At 36.4% G+C, this 12,450-nt stretch overlaps 1 long non-coding RNA gene across 2 annotated transcripts in view; it reads right to left on the bottom strand.

The window, feature by feature from the left end:
• LOC126726326 (uncharacterized) overlaps positions 1–12,450 on the bottom strand; it is a 30,271-nt gene that overhangs the window by 734 nt on the left and 17,087 nt on the right. The window lies entirely within an intron of this gene.

The raw sequence follows: 12,450 nt of genomic DNA, 5'->3' as shown, positions 1-12,450 counted from the left end.
CCATGGGAAGAGATAGTTTCCAAAACATTATGATCTTTATCATAATAATATTAAATAAGAATTAAAGGCTTCATTGTTACAAATAAAAGAGAAAAAATAGGATAGAATGAAGGGAAAGAGGGGTCCCAGCTCAGTGCAGCAAGTATTAGACTAAAATTTTAGTGAGTGTGTGTTCATAAGGCATGAATGAGATAATATGGGCTGTTTTGAGTGAGTGGGATGAGATTAACTCTGAGGTTAAAGCTTTTTGTGAGTAGTGGTCTGTTTATGAGTAGTGGGAGACATTTATGAGCCGTGATTGTGTAAAAGAGAGGAAAGAATATCTGAGGTTAGATGAATGTGGGCTAAGGGGGATAAGTAGTGAGCTTAAGGAGAGCTAAACTACTAGCAAAATGGCAAATAGACCAGGGGTTTCAAAGGGAGCAGTTGTCTTTGTGGGCTGAGGTGCTTATGCTTTTATAATGGAGTTTAGAGAAGCATTAATAGAAGCATAAAAAAAAAAAAACATAGGTCTGATTTAGGGGAGCAGGTCAGCTAAATTAATAACCTAGATTTGGCCTAAAAACGGGAGATTTGCTTTTAGGGCTGTTTTGCTTCTTTTGGCAAGGTAGTATTTAAAGTAATCTTGCATTAAATGCTAAGATTGCTGAGATTGTGTTTAGCCAATGGGATTAAGGCAAGTATTAAGGAAGAATCCTAGTGTTGTAACTGAGATTTGGACCCTAGGAAGTAGGATTCAACACCCCAAGCCAGGTGTCAAAGTTTAAGCCCACTTCAGAGGGTTCCGCTGGAGATCCCTTTATACCCTCCAAACCACATGTTCCCAACTTTTCCCCTTTAGGATTCATGGGCTTGGCACATGAATCATGTCTTGAACGATTTTAACATTTATAACATCAATTTGTTGAAGTTTATATAATTTGGTTTCAACTCCCGTTTCGCTGAAGGTGCAATTTTGAGGAAGATGATGGAGTCCCTTTATCCTTTTGACTTTAGCTGATATGACAGCTCGTAGGCACTGTTCACATCAGGTAGAGGGTGGCAGAAAACTGATGGGACAACCCCTAGTTCATCCTCAAAGGCTTGGTCCTCTTGTAGGGGGCTCTAATTATTTCTTTGGTTAGGGATGAACAAAGGCTGGTTACCCACTTTCAAGCCCCTTGCTAAAGACCTTTTTAGGCTGGAACTTTGCTCCATTTCAACACTTTTAGTTGGGCCACATGACCCTTTCTTTGCTTGGGCTTGTTCCCTACTCCATGAGATTCTTGGGCCTACAAAATGGGCATTTAAGACATGCTTTGCCATGAGTTTTTTACTCCTCGTGGGTTTTAGTTGTTAGTGGAAATAAAATGAATTCATGAAATTTAATAAATATTTATGATAGATTTTGGGTATTAATTTCCATAAACTTTAAATAACAACTTGTATAGTTTCTCATAATTTTTGCTATGGATTACTTTGTAAATGTAATGACCTCCAATATTTTTTCTTGAGAATAATATATATCATGGGTTTTAAATAAATATGGTAACAGTCACTATAATGGAATAATATGATGTTTTCATGAGTTTCTCTATAGATAATCATAATGGACATGTAGGATGAATAATTACCATGAGTTTTGGTAATAAATATTATTAATGTTGTGATGTAAGATGGATAGTGGGCGTGAGTTTATAATATGAAATAAATAAATGTCATGGGTCTAATAATCATATCTTTCCATGAGCTTTTATAAGATGATCGCCATGGGTTTTAAGAGTAGATAATTCATAAATTCCTATGAGCTTGTAATATTATAGTAATAAGTTTAAGAATTTAAAGTATTGTTCATTATTGGACTTTAGGTGAAGGAATTATGATATAGTATTTTGCTAAGTATTGATAACTTTGGGCTTTTGATAAATAGTGCCAAGTAGTTAGCTTGGGCTTTTAATAGTGCCAACGTAAGTTGGGTTTTTTATGTTGCCAATGAAAATTGGGCTTTGATGTTGCTAATAAGGATTGGGTTTTGATATTTCCAATAAGAATTGAGCTTTGATATTGCTAATGTGAATTGGGTTTTGGATAAATAAATCGTCATGGTTTCAAACCATGGGCTTTGATTACGGATTTGAATTCCATTGGTAAAATTGTTTTGCCATGGATTTGAATCATGGGCTTTTCAAATATTGCCAAGCATAAGTATTCTTGGACTTTAAATAGAATAAGATGTATGTATTGGGTTCATAGGGCCGGTTTTGGGCTTACCTAAATAATGATAATAAAATTGGATAAAATATGAGTTTTGGGGCTTTTTGTGATAATTTATATCATAACCCAATTTAAGCGATGAGATATGAAACATTTGTTATTAACATAATAGTAGAGCAAAAAATATTTGGGAAAACCCAATAACTTATTAGTGGTATTTGAAAATAAATAGGTAGTATTCAAATAAAATTAGGTGTTAAAAAAAAGTATCCTAACAATCTCTAATACCCAGCTACTGTCTACCACAATCTGACCATATATTTCTCTACCAGCTGCCAGAGCAAAGCATTAAATACTCTTCTTGCTCACCAAGATTAAGTCACAACCCAATGAGACATTGACTAAATCTCTAAAGTTTCATTAACTTTCAACCAATCCTTCTAGTACCTACTAAAAATGTGTTGTAATAGAACCTTAGACCAAAAACACAAACACCCGAAAAAGGAAATATTTCCAGCTGAACCCCAATAATGTATTCAGCATTTGACACCTGGCTGGAAGCGATATCATCAGTCATTTAATGTTGAAATCCCAACAACCAGCTATTATACCCAAAATAGCAAGATACCCTTAAAAGAGATCTTACCATTTTCAGCCAAACCTATGAAATAAATTTTGAATGTCCTCTTCAGTAGTCTGAAACCACCCAACTGACCTCATCTGCTTCTGCCTAAAGCAAACAGCTGTCTCAGGATAGTTGTCACAACTTTTACTTGACAACTGGGATAGCTTTTTCAGAATAGCTGTAACAGCTGACTCAACAGCCTGAGCATTACTGATTTTTCCATATTTGGCTAAAACCAAAACCAATTAAAGTAAGGCGAAAAGTCACTTTTAGTCCCTACATTTTAGGCGATTTCCATTTTAGTCCCTAAGTTTTATTTTTACCGCTTTTAGTCCCTATTCTGAAAAACGCCTCCATTTTAGTCTCTGCCGTTACATCAGAAATGGAGGAAGCTGACGTGGCAAATGGCAGGAATAAATAATATTAAATTAATGGCCACGTGGCCTAAATTAATAATAAAAAAATGTCACCGTCAGCATTTAAATTAAAAAAATTAATTTATTAATTTTAACTAAATAAAAAAAATAAAAACAGATTTAAAAACTAAAAATAATGTGAATTGAGATCTAAGTGTGTCTTGAACAAGAACAACAAGAACACAAACCTAGATCCAAGAACACAAACCCAGAAATTAAATAAATAAAAAAATCACATCAACATTTTAATAAATAAAAAAAGAAAGAAAAACACTGAAGTAAAAAAGCGAAAGAAAATTTTCTTTTAAAAAAAAATGGTTCAAGAACGCACAAGATGAATGCACCAGAACACAAAAAATTCAAACACAGCCCAGAAAATTACAACTTTAAAATCACATTTTCTTTTCGTTTCTTTGACAACCAAACACAACAGAAACATCAAGCGACCTCCTATTCCATCAGCTTCAAAATCCAAAACCCAGTTCCATTGTATAAAATTCCTATGATCTAATTCATAAACTGCCACTTCATCAAAAATTTCCAGAAAGAGATTCTTGAAATCTCATTTCCCATTTGGTTTCAGACCAAGCAGAGGATAATCAAAACAAATCTAAAGAGCTCAAACTTTGAGCAATTTGAATACACCGATGAAGAAAAAAACACTAATTAAGATCAGGTACATCTCCAACATAACAACCCCAACAATAAAAATACAAACTTTGGGAAATACAAATTTTTTTTCATAACATACCATTCCATAAACCCATCAAACATATTCCAAATAAAAAAATACCCAAAAAAAAAGCTTCCAATTTTTTCATATCTGAACAGTAACAGTGGCAATGGACTCCGAAAACCCACACCACCTCCAACCCCACCATCATTCTCACCTTGCATATCAAGCTTCAAAATCCATCATCATATCTAAAACCACCAAACCCAAACGACATCAACGCCAGCCATAGAAGGTGGTGGTTGTGACAAGATCGTCTTCATCATCCAAACAACCAAACAGAGATAGTGGTGGAGAAGATCTCGAAGAGAGAAAGACGTGGTGGGTTAGAGGAGATTGGCTTCTTTGAGATCAGCCAAACGTCAGTCGTGGAAGGCGGTGTGTTATGGATCTTAGTGGCGGTCAGAGAGAGATAGTGGTGGAGGATATTGCAGGTGGTGGCTGGGATGTGTAGAGACAGAGAGAGAGAGAAGACTTGGGTTTGGGTTTTGAAGAATTCAGTTTCAATTTAAAAAAAAAATCAAACCCAGCCAATGTTTTTGATCCGATCTCAATTCATATGATTATTTTTTTATTTTTTTTATTTAGTTAAAATTAATAATTTTTTTTATTTAGAGCTGACGTGGCATTTTTTAATGTCAAAAAACATTTTTTATTATTAATTTAGGCCACATGGACATTAATTTAATATTATTTATTCCTGCCGTTTGCCACATCAGCTTCCTCCGTTTCTGATGTAACGGCAGGAACTAAAATGGAGGCGTTTTCCAAAATAGGGACTAAAAGCGGTAAAAATAAAACTTAGGGACTAAAATGGAAATCGCCTAAAAATGTAGGGACTAAAAGTGGCTTTTCGCCTTAAAGTAATTATCGTTTTCTTGCTAAAATACTTTCATTTTTTGCTACTCTTTCCCCAGCAGCTCTTACCTGAAATAGCAAGAATACCTTAAAGCTAAACATACCATTTTTGGCCAAATCTTAAGTTGGATTCTCTGAAAATTCATTGCTAATTAATACAGATTTTGGCTGAAATTATTTGCTAAAATACCCCCTTAAACTCAGATAAAGAGGACCTTTCATCAACACCCCAAGGGGGGACACCAATAGAGAAGAGCAACTCTCTCATGAAACTTCTCTATTCTCTCTTCCTCTAATAATCTTCTTAAGCTCTTAATGAGCTTTTGAATTTTTAGTTTCTAAATGAAGAACTAAACTTTTCAGCTCTTAGCTCATAAATGCCTTCATAAGCCCCCATCCATCTTCTAGCAAAAAATCCCAACAGTAAATCCCAGTAGCATTACTAAACATACTACAACACTATTACCCCTCTCATACTCATTCTCTCACTCTTCATATTCAAAAAATACACCTATCTTACTGCTCCTATCTTCAAATACCTAAACACATCTCCATACTCTTCTCTTACAAAATCTTCCATCTTGGAAAGTAATCTCTACAACTTCTCTAGCAATTATAATCTCATATTTTTACTATCTTTAATCTCCATGTCTCTCATACTTCCATATATCACACATATTACAAATACTACATCCCACAACACATCTATATCTTTTACCACCTCCACACTTTTTAAGAGATATCAAACACTCATACTAAAAGTCATTCTCATGAAAGGCATGAACTTCTACTACTAAAACCCTTCTCCTAGAAGGCATCAAAATCTCATATCAAAACCCTTCTCCTAGAAGGCACAAATCTATCTTACATAAAGCCCTTCTCTTAGAAGGCACAAATATTCCATACAAAAGCCATTCTCATGGAAGGAAACACTATTCATAACTTCACAACAACTAAAAGAGTATTGTCAAGGGGAAACTCATTTAAGTGCATGATAAAAGGAGCAAGTTTAATCAGCCCCTACATAGCTGGACATACTCTCTCTCCCTCTAGTGACACCCATTTTTCCCTTTCTATCTTGAAGTAATCATGGCAAACTGCCTCTCCGCTAGGGTCACTCTGCTAGGATAATATCAACTCACAGAAGCTGTCAACTAGGCTACAAACCATACAAAGATAAGTGACATTACTTCCATATCTTTAAATTTATATCATTGAGTACATGATTACTTCACATTTAAATATATATTACTTTATTCCAACTACTATTACAACTATTAACCAAGGCTTAAACTCATTTAAATGCATGATAAGAGGGGCAAGCTTAACTAGCCTCTACTGCTGGGATTCTGCTAGAATCCTATCAGCTCATTGATGCTACACAGATGGAGTTATAAACCATACAAAGATAAGTGACTTTGCTTCCATATTTTTAAATTTATATCATTGAGTACATGATTACTTTACCTCTAAATAAATACTACTTTATTTCAACTGTTATTACAACTACTAATCAAAACTATCATATCAAACACATATTGTATATTTATTCAACCATTATCGTGATTCTTAGATTTTGGTTTTAATGATTTTGTAGGCTTAAAAATACGTCGGTAGTCATTGGACCACGTGGCCCAATATTGAGTTTCGGAGGCAACTCCCCAAAAAAGAACCCGGGCCTAGTAAAGTCATCCCTCCAACGGACCACACGTGGTTGGGCAACCGAAAAAGGCCTCCAAACATTTGGCGACTCCATTGGGGAGTTACATGTATCGCCATGTCATGCCTCCAAAGTCTAGAATCACATGTCATAGAGGAGAACTTGACTCCCAATACTCAAAATCTCTTGATCTAGCAACTCATGGCGTTGAGTCACAACAATATTACCTATATTTATTCAAGGAGATGCTATTCCACATGTCTCTCTACCATTTGACCTGCTCCTAGGCTTGCAACATGCTTATTCTGAGTTTATTGATCCCATAAAAGAAGCTCTTTCATCATTCCAACTACAGAGGGTCTCAATAGTAAAAAACCTTCTTACTGTAGGAAATCTTCCTTATTATTTGTTATTCCAGCCACAAAGGGCCCCAGCAACAGAAAACCCTCTTACCATTGGAGATATTCACTATTATCCATCATTCCAACTACAGAGGGCCTCAGCAGCAAAAAACCCTCTTACAACTAGAGATATTCACTATTATCCATTATTCCAGCCACAGAGGGTCTCAATAGCAGAAACCCCTCTTACCGCTAGAGATCTTTGCTACTATCAGTCATTCCAGTCACAGAAGGCCCCAACAGCAGAAACCTCTTTTACTGCTGGGGTCTCCGTTATTATCTATCAATCCAGTGACAGATGGACTCAGCAGTAGAAACTTCTCTTACTGCTGGGCATATTCATCTTTTTAGCAAGAGAGAGCCTTATCTGCAAAAAAACTCTCATTTCACTGGAAATGTGTATCATTACTTCAGGTAAGAGAGGGTTTAATCAACAACCCCTTTTATGCAGCAATGGGCCTCAGCAACAGATTACCCTTCTTTGACTACGCTATTACCCAGCAGTTCAACATTAAAAGGTTTTATTAGCAAACCCTCATATAGCTGGGCAGATCAATTATTATCCAACACTCCAATAGAGGGGGTCTAATCAACAACAACCCTTTTTACCGTTGGACATGTTCATCTCTCCAGCAGCAAAGGGCCTCAGCGATAGATACCCTTCTTTGGCTGCACTATTACCCAACAGTTCAACATCAGAGGGCTTTATCAGAAAACCCTCATACAGCTGGGCAGATCTATTATTATCCAACAGTCCAATAAGAAAGGGTTTAATCGACAACAACCCTTTTTACTGTTGGACATGTTTATCTTTCCAGCAGCAAAGGGCCTCAGCGACAAATTACCCTTCTTTGGCTACACTATTACCCAGTAGTTCAACATCAGAGGGCTTTATCAACAAACCCCCATATAGCTGGATAGATTTATTATTATCCAGCAATCCAACAACCAATGGCTTGATCATCAGCAAACCCTCATGCTGCTAAACATATTCATTGTTATCCATCGCTTCCGCAGTAGCAGGCCTCATCAATAAAAAGCCCTCATTTTACTGAACAGTCTATTTTCTTCCCTAGCAGTTCAATCAAAAAAGCCCCTAGCAGAAAACACTTCTTTAGCTAGATGAATTATTACATCTCAAATCCCTATTTACTCACTCACCAAATACAAAATACTTAAATAACTCCCACAAATACTCTCTATACAAGCCCTATAAATTATTTAGGGCTCACACAAATATTCACCATACCACTACCATATTGAGCCACAAAATTATACCATCTCTATAAAAAGCCCAAACTCATTTAACTTGTGAGCAAAACCCAAAAAGCCCAACAAAACCCTCTAAAGCCCGTTGCTACATGACACCTCTAAAGCCCGTTACAATACAGCACTTCTAAAGTCCGTTACTACATGGCACTCTAAAAGTCCGTTACGATACGACACCTCTAAAACCCGTTGCTACACGGCACTCTTGCAAAGCTCGTTGCTACACAGCACCCTAAAGCCTGTTGCTACACAACACCTTTAAAGCCCGTTATGATACGGTACCTCTAAAGTCAGTTATGACACGGCACTTTAAAAACCCGTTACGATACGGCACCTTTAAAGCCCACTACGATATGGCACTTTTAAAGCCCGTTACAATGCGGCACTCTAAAAACCCGTTACAATACGACACTGTAGACACCCCATTTTACAATTTGTATTTAACCAACCGATAGATCTTCAGATTTGTGATATAAAACAAATTTTGATACTCTAACAATCATAATGGTATGTCATAGGTTTTGATCGGACTGCTTGATCAAAAGTTATCATACAAACAATTTTTAATGATCGTGGCTCACCTACACGATGGGCCCAATCACGTCCTATTTTAAATACTTAATTTTGATTGGTTCTCACAAGAATTAATTTGAAATTAATTAAGTGTGATTTTTGATTAGATTTCATTTTATTTCATTTTTTTAAGAAATAATAAAAAAATGTTTTCCTTTATGCAATCTTATCTACTCTTTTGAAAAAATTTTGGAGATAAAAAAGATATGATCCATGAAAAATTCAAAAAAAAAAAAAAAAAAAAAAAACAGAAAAATGCTAAAAAAAACGTCATTATCTTCAGCAACAACTTGAATTGCATTTTTGGTCTGGAAAACGTTGAAATTTAGTTTTCTCTATTTCTATAAAAGTTGTATAGAATTGAATTTCCTTTCAAAAAAAATTAATTCCGAATCAATTGAAATTATGAGCAGAAAGTTATGGCCAATATACGAAACAGGTGCAGAAGATAACATAAATTCAGCATCATCTTCAATTTTCTTTCAAAATTTCAAATGGGGATCAACATCAAATCTGTTCAAGCTTATCTAATAGGCTTATCCCTTCCCTTAGCTTCAGAAGAAAGTTTTTTGAAAAATAAATTGGATAGAGAAACAGATATATCCTGTGACAAATTTCCAAAATGCTCAAAAGAGGTTACTATTTTCAGCAGCAGTTTGAAACGCATTTTTGGCCTGGAAAATGTTGAATTTTGGTTTTCTCTATTTCTGAAAAAGTTGTATATAATTGAATGACCTTTCAAAAAACACCAATCTTGAATCAATTGGAATTTTGAACAGAAAGTTAGAGCCAAAATACGAAGTGGGTGCAGCATCATCTTCAACTTCCTTTCAAAATTCAAATGGGGATCAACACCAAATTCGTTCCAGCTCATTTAAACAGGTTATCTCCTCCCTTAACTTCAAAAGAAAGCTAATAACTTAGCTTTAAAGCTAAGTCATCCCTCCCCCTATAAATAGAGAAGACCTCTTCCATTTTCTAGACCCCGAATTCCCTCTAGAGAGCTAGTGAGAAAGCAGAAAAATAAAATCTGTTATTCAACCATTGTTCTTACTTTGGTTGTAGTTTAGTACTTCCTTGCTTTCTCCCTAGCCCTTTAAGTGATCACTTCCCCTTTTTAATTTATGCTCTATGTTGGTAAGTAGTTAATTATGTTCTTAACTTTCTATACATGCTTGAATAAATGCTTAACAAGTTGTTATTTATTTCTTTCATGATATGCTTGGATGAACATGCCTATATGTCTCATTGATATTCATTTTACATGCTTAGATGAACACTTCCTAGGCTAATATACAATTTTCTCTTGAATGCTCAGATACTTCTAGGCTAAAACACAACTTTCTCTTCAATACTTAGATGAGCATGTCTAGGTAGTTGTTTTACTTTTTTAAATGCTTGAACAAACATGTCAAAGTATTTTGACTTTCTCTAGATAAACATGTCTAGGGATTTTCCTTTACTTCTTTTCATAATTGCTTGGATGATCAAATATGCTCAAATGCTTTATTTTTATTTGTTTCTCTTTGCAATTATGTTGATGACAAATAACATGACAACTTTGTTTTTTCTTCACATGCTTAGATGAACATGTCTAGGCTAGGAATTCTTTGTTTACATTGATTTCTTGGATGAACATGCCATTACCTTAATGCTTTCTTTACATTAAAATTGTTATCTAATAAGTTTCACTTTTTGTTTCTTTTTATGTCTAATTCCCCTAACACACATTTGTTTACAATTCCTACAAATTAACATGTTTATATGACATATTGTTTGTATTTGTTTGACATGACATGATATTGGCCACCTTAACCTAGGAGACCGGTTTTACCGGACGAGATGAGTGCTTAATCCCTTCCCATCTCGTAAATTAGCCTTCGAACTAAGATTAAGGGTTCTAGACTATGCTCTTGTATATGTAATTTTACATTTTTTAGAATGTAACTAGGAAATAAAGCAATATAATTTACTTTTCTTAAATTGTATCTAGGACAAAAAAGCATTGCAAAATTTTTGTTACAAAATTTGATGTAAATTGTCATATACATTTGTGCGCGCCAAAAATGAGGTTGGCAGCTTGGTCCTCACTTGGGCTCACAATCTATTTGTGATATGGGTTTTGGATTTCCTACTTTGGGTAGTTCCTAACACAGAGACCCAACACAGTAACCTCCCTTAAGAATTCCTCTTCTCTCACTACAACCTTTTTTCTATTGCTCCCTCTACTCTTCGTTTCTTCTTTCAACCATCCAACCCCTTTTCATCCTTAGCTTCTCATATTTATAGCCTAATAATTAGTGGAGAGACTATGATTACCTCCAATGATAGTGCAATAGGAGGTCCAATGTCATTAATTGTAAGTGGGTATTTAGGTGGGAGTGGGGTGTGGTGAGAGTGGCTTTGAAAATGGTTCCCACTTTAGTAGATATGCTCGGCAACAATATTCAGCAAGGCACTGCCTGGCATACAAGAGATGGTGTCCCCGAGTGCCTTTGTACTTGCTCGGAATGTGGTTTTCCAAGCAATGTCCAGGTAGCAGAAGAGGGTGCGAGCTAATTGAAATTATCCACTCCTCAGGCTTTTGGGTGATATAAGGCTCGGGGTAGTGATTTTTGTGGGCTCGGGTTGGGGCCTTAGGAAGAAAGAGGTTGATGCTGTGGACCACACTGTTGAGTCAGGATCCAAGGGCCAGTTGGGCCTCAGTATCACAGTGCCGTACATTAGCCCCCCTTGATTCGTTTCCGGCTCTCGGGAACGAATCAAGGAACCCAAGAGGCAATAGCCGTCCAAGAAGCTCAACGGGTGGATATTGGACGGTTGAAAAACTCATTGATGTGCCCTCAAAAGGCGCGCTACGTCTGTCGGTTGGTTCAGCCATCATCATTGTCTGACGGTTCGTGAACCAAGGCGACGCGAGTGTGGCAATTATGATAAGGATTCGTAGGGTTTCCCGCTCCTCAATTATTGTATGTCATTCATTTCCGCCTTCGACCTTTATAAATAGCCATTTCTGAGTCTTTCCTTCACTTTTGCATTCTCCGTTTTCCAAACTTTCACTCTACCGAGCATACACTCTGTGCATTCGTCTTCTAGCCCAAAACATCCTTCTTCTTTAGAGCCTTCAGTAAGTTCCTTTTCCCTTTCCTTCTATTTGTTTTTATTTCTTTCTGTTCTATCGTAATTGTAGTTCTAGGAATCTTACCTTAGAAAATAGGCTATTCTTATATCCTTTCCTCAGAAGCCTCCTTAGCTACCTTTAGGGCTGCCTATAACGTCCCTAAGGATGTTGATATTGCCTACTATCACGAGGGTGATATCAACATTCAAAGGCGCTGTGGTGTAAATACAGTTTTCTTTCCCTTAATGGCAATTCTTAAGGGTGGGATTAGGTTCCCCGTTGACCCCCTCGTCATAGGTACACTTAGATTTTATGGTCTGTATCCTGACCAATTCCCTCCTAACTTTTACCGAGTGGTGAGTTGCGTTAGTAGGCTGAACCAGTTGTTCAGCTTGCACCTGGACTACCATGACATTAATTACATGTATAGTTTGTGCGGCAATATCAATTCAGACTACTACTTGAAAACCAGAGACATGAAGGTACGGCTTATTTCATGCCTGCCCGACTTGAATAGGAACTCAGCTGGAGAGTTTGTATGGGTCAACGGCAACTGGCTTGCCGAGGAGCTCCCATGTGCATTCTCACAGCGCGATGCTGG

Source organism: Quercus robur, chromosome 1, assembly GCF_932294415.1.
Source record: "Quercus robur chromosome 1, dhQueRobu3.1, whole genome shotgun sequence".
Lineage (NCBI taxonomy): Eukaryota > Viridiplantae > Streptophyta > Magnoliopsida > Fagales > Fagaceae > Quercus > Quercus robur.
Note: the sequence above shows the minus strand (reverse complement) of the source record. Positions and strands in the feature narration are given on the sequence as shown.